The sequence below is a fragment of the Salmo trutta genome, unplaced genomic scaffold, assembly GCF_901001165.1.
Source record: "Salmo trutta unplaced genomic scaffold, fSalTru1.1, whole genome shotgun sequence".
Lineage (NCBI taxonomy): Eukaryota > Metazoa > Chordata > Actinopteri > Salmoniformes > Salmonidae > Salmo > Salmo trutta.
In genome coordinates this window covers 276,447-287,872 of record NW_021823154.1, presented here as the reverse complement: position 1 = coordinate 287,872, position 11,426 = coordinate 276,447, and the positions used below count along the sequence as shown (strand labels likewise).

The 11,426-nt window shown below is 41.9% G+C and overlaps 1 long non-coding RNA gene across 1 annotated transcript; it reads right to left on the bottom strand.

The window, feature by feature from the left end:
* Nucleotides 1–5,502: 5,502 nt before the first annotated feature.
* On the bottom strand, nucleotides 5,503–6,365 carry LOC115189476 (uncharacterized). The gene is made up of 2 exons (XR_003876922.1): nucleotides 6,285–6,365; nucleotides 5,503–6,241 (listed from the first exon to the last, which is right to left on the bottom strand). It is a non-coding gene; the product is annotated as an uncharacterized LOC115189476 (long non-coding RNA).
* Nucleotides 6,366–11,426: the final 5,061 nt, after the last annotated feature.

Below are 11,426 nucleotides of genomic sequence, written 5' to 3'. Positions count from 1 at the left end.
CACTTCAGGTCGCAGAGCGAGTGACGTCACCGATTGAAACGCTATTAGCGCTCACCACCGCTAACTAGCTAGCCATTTCACATCGGTTACACTGATAATGGAAATGGAATCAGAGTCATGTGTTTTGCTCCCACACAATGGCACTGGGTTTCATGTTCTCTTCCTATGGCCAATGTACTTATGTTCTGGCTACTTCAGCATAGCAACTATACCTATTTATATTACATTATCTCCCACAATGACCAGGGATGTTCTCTGTTTAGTGAGTCCACCAGATCAGAGGCAGTAGGGATGACCAGGGATGTTCTCTGTTTAGTGAGTCCTCCAGATCAGAGGCAGTAGGGATGACCAGGGATGTTCTCTGTTTAGTGAGTCCTCCAGATCAGAGGCAGTAGGGATGACCAGGGATGTTCTCTGTTTAGTGAGTCCTCCAGATCAGAGGCAGTAGGGATGACCAGGGATGTTCTCTGTTTAGTGAGTCCTCCAGATCAGAGGCAGTAGGGATGACCAGGGATGTTCTCTGTTTAGTGAGTCCTCCAGATCAGAGGCAGTAGGGATGACCAGGGATGTTCTCTGTTTAGTGAGTCCTCCAGATCAGAGGCAGTAGGGATGACCAGGGATGTTCTCTGTTTAGTGAGTCCTCCAGATCAGAGGCAGTAGGGATGACCAGGGATGTTCTCTGTTTAGTGACTCTTCCAGATGAGAGGCAGTAGGGAGGACCAGTTAATGTTCTCTGTTTAGTGAGTCCTCCAGATCAGAGGCAGTAGGGATGACCAGGGATGTTCTCTGTTTAGTGAATCCTCCAGATCAGAGGCAGTAGGGATGACCAGGGATGTTCTCTGTTTAGTGAGTCCTCCAGATCATGTCGTGGAAAATTGTCTTAAAAGTAACACTCTTACAAGAACTTGTAAATTCAATATAGACTTTAATACAGAGTAGTAAAGCTGAGCCGGTCCGCGGAACAACTGACTTTCTCAGGCTCCGGCTCTGCTTTTATACACATACAATACATAGGTCCATCCTTTATGTTAATGAAGTAAAGCTCCCTATGCTTTCTGCCACCATTATCTTTCAACCCCATGGATAACGCCCATATCTGAGGATAACGCCCATATCTGCTCTTGTTTCTAACATAATGGTGGCCAAATTCTCCTCACGTGGATATAAAATAATGCATCGCATGCTTACTCTTGGTTGTTTGTCCTGTTATCCTCTCTCGTGTGTTTCTCTCTAAGTGCACCCGGGCCGTATTTTTTCTAAGTGTACCCGGGCCGTGTGTACTTAACATAGGTTCATCCACCTGACTGCACTTTGCCATGGCTCTGTAGTTAGGCTGCCTGGCCCTCACGTGGTCCCCGACGTCCTTGTTATCTTTACTTAAGGTTAGATATTTATCTTCTCCTCCCCTTGTTAATGTATCTCTGTTTTTCCTTCCCTCAGCACATTTTCCTTTCTCCCACAGCAGTTGAAGTGTTCTACAAACTACTGTCTTCCAGAGCGATTGTGTCGAGGCATAGATCTGGGGAAGGGTATGTCGTGGAAAATTGTCTTAAAAGTAACACTCTTACAAGAACTTGTAAATTCAATATAGACTTTAATACAGAGTAGCAAAGCCGAGCCGGTCCGCGGACAACAACTCCCTTCCTTAGGCTCCGGCTCTGCTTTTATGCACTTACAATACATAGGTCCATCCTTTATGTTAATGAAGTAAAGCTCCCTATGCTTTCTGCCACCATTATCTTTCAACCCTATGGATAACGCCCATATCTGAGGATAACGCCCATATCTGCTCTTATTTCTAACATAATGGTGGCTAAAATCTCCTCACGTGGATATAAAAAATAATGCATGCATTGCATGTTTACGTTTGGTTGTGTTCCTGTTATCCTCTCTCGTGTGTTTCTCTCTAAGTGCACCCGGGCCTTGTTTACTTAACATAGGTTCATCCACCTGGCTACACATTGTCTGGACTCTGTACTTTAGGTTGCCTGGCCCTCACGTGGTCCCCAACGTCCTCGTTATCATTACTTAAGGTCAGATGTTAATCTCTTCTTCCCCTTAGCTAATGTACCTGTTTTTTCTTCCTTCAGCACGTCTACCTTTCTCCCACAGGTACCAAAAAATGTCTGCAGCATTGAAGGTCCCCAAGAACCAAGTGGCCTTCATCATTCTAAAATGGAAGAAGTTTGGAACCACCAAGACTCTTAGAGCTGGCGTCCGGGCCAAACTGAGCCATCGTTGGAGAAGGGCCTTGGTCAAGGAGGTGACCAAGAACCCGATGGTCACTCTGACAGAGCTTCAGAGTTCCTCTGTGGAGATGGGAGAACCTTCCAGAAGGACCACCATCTCTGCAGCACTCCACCAATCAGGCCTTTATGGTAGAGTGGCCAGACAGAAGCCACACAGGAGTGGCTTCGGGACAAGTCTCTGAATGTCTATGAGAGGCCCAGCCAGAGTCCGGACTTGAACCCGATCTAACATCTCTGGAGAGACCTGAAAATGGCTGTGCAGCGACACTCCCCATCCAACCTGACAGAGCTTGAGAGGATCTACAAAGAAGAATGGGAGAAACTCCCCAAATACAGGTGTGCCACGCTTGCAGCGTCATACCCAAGAAGACTCGAGGCTGTAATCGCTGCCAAAGGTGCTTCAACAAAGTACTGAGTAAAAGGTCTGAATACTAGTTTTTAGTTTCTTTATAAATTTGTATCAATGTCTAAAGACCTGTTTTTGTTTTGTCATTATGGGGTATTGTGATGTCATCGTGGGGTATTGTGATGTCATTATGGGGTATTGTGATGTCATTATGGGGTTGTGTGTAGATTGATGAGGGGGAAAAAAATATTTCATCAATTTTAGAATAAGGCTGTAACGTAAAAAAAAAAAAAAGTGGAAAAAGTCAAGAGGTCTGAATACCTTCTGAATGCACTGTAACTCTCATGTTTACTTACTTGTTGAACGGGTGTCAGTGATGAACTCATCTAAAAGACAAACAGAATGAGGTTATGTCACTTTAAATAGCATCTGGTACAAAAGTACAAAGTTATGATTGACATATGCTCCTACCTTGTGATACCATTTCTTACCTTACTATCTATCCTCTCATGTTTTGTCTTTAGACAACGTCGGAGATGTACTGCGTTGGAGCCGTCAAGTCGGTGTCTGCTCTTGTGGTCATGTCATGAAGCCACACCCCACCCTCGTTAGAAGTTCAGAACGAGGAAGTGTAGTCTATATAGTAGAAATCATAACTCTCAAATTGTAAATCATTACATTTCTATCAGCCTAATAGAGTTGTAGAATAAAAAACACACAGGGTTTCCAACCGGTAAAAAAAAGTCTGCAAGGGATTTCTTCTTTTTTTACGAGTGAGACTGTTGTCCGCCATAGGAGACGCTTGGCGATTTGACCGCTCCAACGCAGTAACACCGTCGACGTTCAACCTAAACAAAAAAACAATAATCTGCTGTTGTTTATCGTCGGTGTAAAGCAGCACTGATTGAATCTAGGGACCTTGTACTATACAAGAAACCTTCTACACATTTTGAATTCTATGGTTGAATGTCAACAGAAACAAACAGTGTGTGTGTGTGTGTGTGTGTGTGTGTGTGTGTGTGTGTGTGTGTGTGTGTGTGTGTGTGTGTGTGTATATATATATATATATAGACTATAGGTCATTGTCTCTGAGACACACATACACAGTTTTGTTTCTGTTGTCTGTACATTCAACCATAGAGCGATAGGTGTCTACAATACAGACTCAAGCTAAGCTATCGTTGCTCCTACACCAGGCGGTGATGCAGCCGGTCAGGATGCTCTCGATGGTGCAGCTGTAGAACCTGTAGACCCAATGCGGAATCTTTTTCCGCCTCCTGAGGGTGAAGTCGCGTTGTTGTTGTTGACGACTATGTTGGTGTGTTGGACCATGATAATTCCTCAGTGATGTGGACACCGAGGAACTTGAAGTGCAATAGAGATTGCGTAATCTGTGGATCTGGTTGGGGAAGTATGTGAATTGGAGTGGGTCTAGGATCTCTGGGATAATGGTGTTGATGTGAGCCAAGACCAGCCTTTCAATGCATTTAATGGCTACAGATGCGAGTGCTACAGGGCAATAGTCATTGAGACAGGTTACCTTGACATTCTTGGCAGACTCCTACGTTCTTCTGGTGGTTTTTTTGAAACATGTGGGTACTACTGCCTCGGTCAGGGAGAGGTTAAACATGTAGGTATTACAGACTGGGTCAGGGAGAGGTTAAACATGTAGGTATTACAGACTGGGTCAGGGAGAGGTTAAACATGTAGGTATTACAGACTGGGTCAGGGAGAGGTTAAACATGTAGGTATTACAGACTGGGTCAAGGAGAGGTTGATACACGTAGGTATTACAGACTGGGTCAGGGAGAGGTTAAACATGTAGGTATTACAGACTGGGTCAGGGAGAGGTTGAAACATGTCAGTGAAGACTCTGGTCTGCACATGCTCTAAGTACGCATCCTGGTAATCCATCTGGCCCCGCGGCTTTGTAAATGTTGTAAACCTGTTTAAAAAGGTGGTACATCAGTTACGCAGAGTGTGATCACACAGTCATCCGGAACAGCTGGTGCTCTCATAAATGGTTCAGTGTTGCTAGCCTCAACGTGAGCATAGAAGGCATTTAGCTCATCTGGAAGGCTGTCATTCGTGAACAGGAACACGAAGGCGATTAAATGTGTCCTGTAACAACTGTGTAGTCTATACTTTGGACCCTAGCCAGGGGCACACTCAAACATCATTTACAGATGAAGCATTTGTGTTTAGTGAGTCCACCAGATCAGAGGCAGTAGGGATGAACAGAGATGTTCTCTGTTTAGTGAGTCCTCCAGATCAGAGGCAGTAGGGACGACCGGGGATGTTCTCTGTTTAGTGAGTCCTCCAGATCAGAGGCAGTAGGGACGACCGGGGATGTTCTCTGTTTAGTGACTCCTCCAGATCAAAGGCAGTAGGGATGATGTCGTGGAAAATTGTCTTAAGAATATAATACTCTTGCAAGAACTTTGTGAATTCAATATAGACTTTAATACAGAGTAGCAAAGCCGAGCCGGTCCATGGAACAACTGCCTTTCCTGAGCATCGGCTCTGCTTTTATACACATACAGTATGGGAGTACATTCCATATGTAAAAGTTACTTCCCTCACGCTCAATAACGCCCATCTCTGATTCCTTTCAGCCCAACCTCACATTCAATTCGCGCATATATGTACAAAATGTATTACAGCAGATTTCGTGCGTTTTTGTGCATTTTTTGTGTGGTTCAAATCGTGCGAAAAGACATGAATTTAACCAGTAGGCGACACACAAGCATTTGCAACAACCATAGACGCGATAGCCTGTATTTCATTATTTATTTATTTTACGTTATGAATATATAGATTATTATTATTTATTTTTTTTATCCTGTCAGGTCGCGTCAATTCGAATCTGGTATCAGAACATAATAATCAGCACATAGTAACTTCTGATTTCTTTGTACTTTAATTAATGCAAACACTTGAATGGTAAATATGTGGCTCGTATATACGGGCTCCCTGTAACACCACGCAGGGCAGACAGAGAACTGGTATGACATTACAAGTTCTTCCTTAAATACTGGACAGACTTAGTTCCCTCTCCCTGAGGGCCTGTCATAGTAGAGGCTAGAATATGGTTTAGACTTACTCCAGCCTATCGTTGGCGTGCAGGTTGGTCCCAACCTCTAGACGCAGTCCTGTTTCCTGGTGTAGCTGTTGTCTCTGGCGGATGTCTCATCTTGTGACTGCACAATGCACAGTTCTCTAAAACCCTTAACACCCCCATGCATATACATTTCACCCATATCCTGTTATTGCTGTTGTTCAGCAAAAAGCTCTTGCAAAACCCTGTTTTAAAGCATCAGTATTCTGTCCACATGACACACCATCACATGAGCCACTTCCTCTTAACATACAGCAGTACTCAATTATCTATAGTTTATATACTTAATATTATAGCATAGCTGCTCTGTTATTTTATATAGGTTATGCTAACAAATAGTTGGTCAAACCCTAACAATCCCCCTTTTCACACCTGATAGGTGTGAATACATAAGTTCTTAAAATTTCAGGGAAATTTTGAGATTCCCCCTTTTGACACCCCCTAGGGTGTCACTCAACACAATTGTAAATGTTCGATTTAATGATTAAATGATTAGTTTAAAAAACCCTCGAGTCCTTCCGGCTACACCTAACCTGTACTAGGTTGACTACCAGCCACCCAGTGGCTACACCTCACCTGTACTAGGTTGACTACCAGCCACCCAGGAACTTCAAACCCTCACATCAGGAAAGACAAATAGTACACAGAATATATTCAGAACATATTATTCAACACGTATAAAAAGAAGACCTTCTTGCAACAGTGGCTACACCTAACATGTGTGGGACAGACACTTTGTCCCAGAACTTAAAACCCTTCACATCCACCTGCCACTACATTCAATACATATGAGAACATTTTGGATAAGCTTTATTCAATCACTTCCTTAACAGCAAACCAAGGATCATTGCCCAGAGCTGGATTCAGTGTCCTCTGGGGTCACTTCCATCAAAGGCATCATTCCGGTTGCCCATCTGCTCCGTTATCAATCTCTCCAGAACCCTGGAAATGAGACCTCTCGCACACGGGACCAAACAACAACCACACAACACAAACACACTCATACAGGTGAAAGCAGCCCATAACTACACTTTTCCATTTCCCAAACATGAGCTGTGTTATCAGGAATGTACGTGTAGCGCTGAACCTAATCCTTCTACATACCCCACCCTTTTCTGCCAATAACATATCGAGAGTCAGTCTATTTTACCAGGTCATGAGGGAGGTGGCGGATAATTGGTCAGAGAACCTCTTTACTGCATCCCCGGTTTCATTCATGAATCTCTGTTGATTATAAAAGATGTCATTAATCCAATGATGTCATTAATCCAATGATGTCATTAATCCAATGATGTCATTAATCCAATGATGTCATTAATCCAATCCACATGTTTATTTATTGTCAACCACCAAAATAATCTAGTGGTAAAGCCTTCACATATTTGATTCATAGCTTTGTATTCATCTGGAACTTCCCTGTGGATGCCAATAGCATCCATCTAGACAAAGCTACTCCCATCCTGGTCAAAACTCCTCCTGTGCCTCCTTTAGCCTCCTATAACTGGCCTCTGATGACTAACTCGAACTGGTTGGACCAATAACCACAGGGCGCAAGCTCCTAACCACCCTTTGTGGTAATTTCTGTCGTATGCGTCCTTTGCTGGTACTAGCCCACCCTACATCAGTTATAGGTGCTGTGAGGTTAAACATGTTCTATTCATCTTTCAAACCTAAGTCAGTCACATTAACTATTACCTTTCAGCCATTAAAATCATCTAAGTTCTCGGTGCCATTCTTGTATCTATAACACTGGTACTCATCAGGAGTTAAGGTGAACTGAGGTGGGTTGGCCGAGTACTTCAATCTGACCCACCCCAATTCCTGTACAGTTGTCTGCTTTCCCAGGAAGTTGTTTAATGTTTACCTTAAATCCTACATCTTCTGATCTTCTTTGACTCCTTATTCTGTAAGTTACTCATCAGTGTATTATATAGTTTATCTTTTACTTCTTCTCAATGACAACGGTATCGTTTGATTAGTACCGGAAGGTGGTGGATCTGAATGTATCAGAAAGATTAGACTATGATGCAGCTCAGAGCCTCTACTCTTCCCAAAAACCGCCAACCCTCTCCTGCCCTTAGTCTCTCTGCTAGGTACCACCCCATACTCACACCTCTAGGAGCACACATAGTGATGAACGGTCGGGATAGGACATCTTCGTTAAGGAGGTAACCCCCGGACCCTATTGGTACTCGGTTCTTCTCCTAACTCTGTGTGTGATCAGCAGTGCTCATATGTGTACATACCTTCTTGCAGTGGGTAACGTGGACCCAAGTGACTCTCTCAGCTTTTCTAATGGCAAAGGCAGTGGTTTAACAGAACCTGGTATGGGCCTTCCCAACGGGGCTGCTTCCAGTTTTTTCTCCTCAGGGACTGGATCCACACCCAGTCTCCTGGTTGTACTGAGTGAATCACCTTCTCCTGTAATTCACCTGTTGGACACAAAATCTTGGACATACGGGTTTGGTTAACAAACAGTCTTCTCGTGTGTTCTGCTAGTATATCTTCAACTTCTATGTCTACCTGTTCTGGTCTCTCTAACTCTGGCATTCTATAGGCTCTACCTGATTAGCTAAACTGTCATCCATCATTTAAAGAGATAGATCCTAGTAAACCAACTCCAGGGATAATATCTTGACCTCATTGTTTTTTTTACCATAATCATGTCCACCAAGTAAGTTGGGAACGCCTCTACCCATTTTACTTATCTGTTATTGTTAAACACCACTTCTTCCCCTCAATCCGGAATAGTTCAATATGTCCGTTTCCAAATGTTGGAATGGATATTCTACAAAAAAAACATTTTTTTGTTTAAGTAATATGTTCTTGTTTAAGTAATTATCCTAACCTGTTCTATCGCCTGCTCTACCATACTCCCCCTATTTATACATGGCTCAAGCCATGTATCAATTTTGCTGCATATCTAGACAGTGTCTTTGGTAAGGTTAGTAAATTATCCTTATGTCCGCCCTTCTCTTGTAGGATTGCCCCCTTTCATTTTCCACATGTCCAATTCTCCCTGGGGCATTCATCCTTAGCTACCCTGTAACAATTCTCTGTCAAGTGTCTTATCTTCTTTAAGATTTAACAACTACTTTCAACAAAATTATCATATCTTTTCCTAGCGAATTTTACCAAACATAACTTAAAATCAAAACTAAAATACATGCCTATGGAGCCGATAGTCTCTCCGTGAATTAATATCCTAAAGTTAAGCGATCCAAACTAAATTCTCTTCCTATCTTCTATTCCTATTATGTATTTTCTGTCTGTCCCAGTATTATTTCTGTCCTCACCTGTTTATAATTGAACTATGCTGGTCTCCACTCACTAACTGTTATCTAATTATTCTGGGCCCCTTTAATCTTCTCTCCCTTGCTTATGCTCTCCTCCTGCTACTTCCAACCCATCAAGGTCTCAGCAGGGGAGGACTTCTCCGTCTGCTGTCTTATTCCATAGCTCCATAGCTCCTTAAATTTATCTCGATACCCTCAATGATCCTGGATTACCTACAGATGTCATATACTCCTGTCCTGTTGACCTAAGTCTACCATTATTAAACTTATTCAACAACAAAATATAATATTACTATTATATTAATTCCACAGCCTTGTTGTGTTAAATCTCTTCCACTGAATACAACCACAGCTGACTTCCTAAGGGAAAATAAACTTATCTAGATAATGTAAAAAGTACCCCTAATTATCAAACGATATTCACATAACATAATCAGGTCAAAATGACTAATCTGAACTACTCCACAAAGAAATCTTATTGTACAGGGTATCGTCATTCTGTCGTCTCATTGGTTCAAATTATCAATTGTGTCTAAGAACTTTAACTCCATCGTAATTATCAGTTCTACAAATTTCCTTAAAGTCAGTATCACAAATGACCTTAAATTCACCATCCAAATGGCTTTTCATTGCGGCTGATCAGACCACAAAAGGAAAAGTCACCGTATTTCTTACTACATTAGACAAATAAAGGCTAAGAACTTTATCTACATTTTGTATCCCAGTTTCCCAGAACATTCCCTATCAAAAGAATTTCACGTGCTTAATTAAAACTCAGAAACCAAAACTTCCAAAATGCCATGTGTGCCTACCCCTTTAAGATATCCTGTCCCTAGGATTTTTTCCAAAGACAGCTAAGCGCTCCTTTTTCCATAAAATAACCACTTGGTCAGCGTTTCCTCATACTACACCGATTCAAAAACCCAAAAGTTCACTTCAAACAAAACCTAATAATAACTCCCCTGTACTTCCTCAAATCATTAATCATTTGTTTTAAACTTCCTCGACGGTTCTGTGTACTTTAATTGAACATACACTACCCTTGGATAAAATATTTTACTTACAATCTATGAAACCCCCATATTTTAACGTACTATTTGACTAATTTGACCCAAGATTGCTTAAAACCCTTTCAGTTTGTCTGCAAACAGGCCCATTCTGTTTGCTAGGAATACCCTGCCATTATACAGAACTGTGTTTAATGTGCACCGTCCCTGTAAAAATAAAATTAACTCCACCTGCAATTCACTTTAATGACTTGATATGTTTCCATGCAATGTTCAATTCACTGGTGTTACTAAACAATCAATACCACGAACCAATAACCAGAATGTATCACAGAACTTTTACGATTCCATTATTCAGACCAGAACCGCTTCCAGCCACATACTCATAGGAATAAAATATGACCTCTTTTCAAACAGCGTTCTGCCTTTCCTCTATCGCAAGATTAAAACCAATGTTCCAACTGTATCTCTCTTTCGGCTCCACATACCTTATGCATCTTTCTTACCATTAGTCCCGACTTTAACCCATCCAAACTTCCATCAAATTCATACTTCCTTCTCCACCTTGGACCGAAAATAAATATTTATTTTATATCATTTAAAACTCCATGTATCGCTCATCTCCCGTTAATTCCTGCACCTCCTTTAAGGTGTTTGTTAAATGACTATCGTAGTTATTCTGCTCTTTTTCCCCACTCTAGAATTTTTAGAAGGAGTATTCGTATGAATCTTAAATTATATTTTATTCGATGTGTTTTTTTTTTAGTTGGTCAAACCCTAACAATCTAAATGCAAATAAATAACTGCAATCTTCCGCCAGGGGTACACTAAAAAATGCTCCACACAAGTCAATCACGGTAAAGTATTTGGCATCATGGGGAACATTAGTCAACAGCGTGTGAGAGTTTGGAACTTCCGCAGGGCAATCCTGTGCAATATCGTTGACAGCTCTTAAGTCGTGAACCTCCATTTTTTTACCATCGGCTTTAAGAACAGGTAGCAGAGGTGTATTGCAAACGCTTGGCATTTCTATCAATACCCCTCTGCTGAGTAATCCTTCAATTGTTGAACTTATCCCTTCTTCGGCTTCAGAGGATACCGGGGTGATCCATGGGGGTTTAGCATCCGGTTTTACTTTGATGTTCACAGGACTTGCTGATTTTACTAACCCAACATCTGTATCATGTTGTCACCATACCTCTGGTGGTATGATGTTTTCCATTTCTTCTCTAAGTTCACTGATCAAATCCCATTCCTTCACCCAACACTACCTGTTGGCCTGCGCTGACCTCTATTTCCCTCGGATCACCAATCATCATTGTAGTGTTTATTATCTTGATAAATGCCTTATCTTCTGAATGGGTAAAAAATCAATGGATTGTCTGTTTTATCCCATCTCTTTCTCTTAGC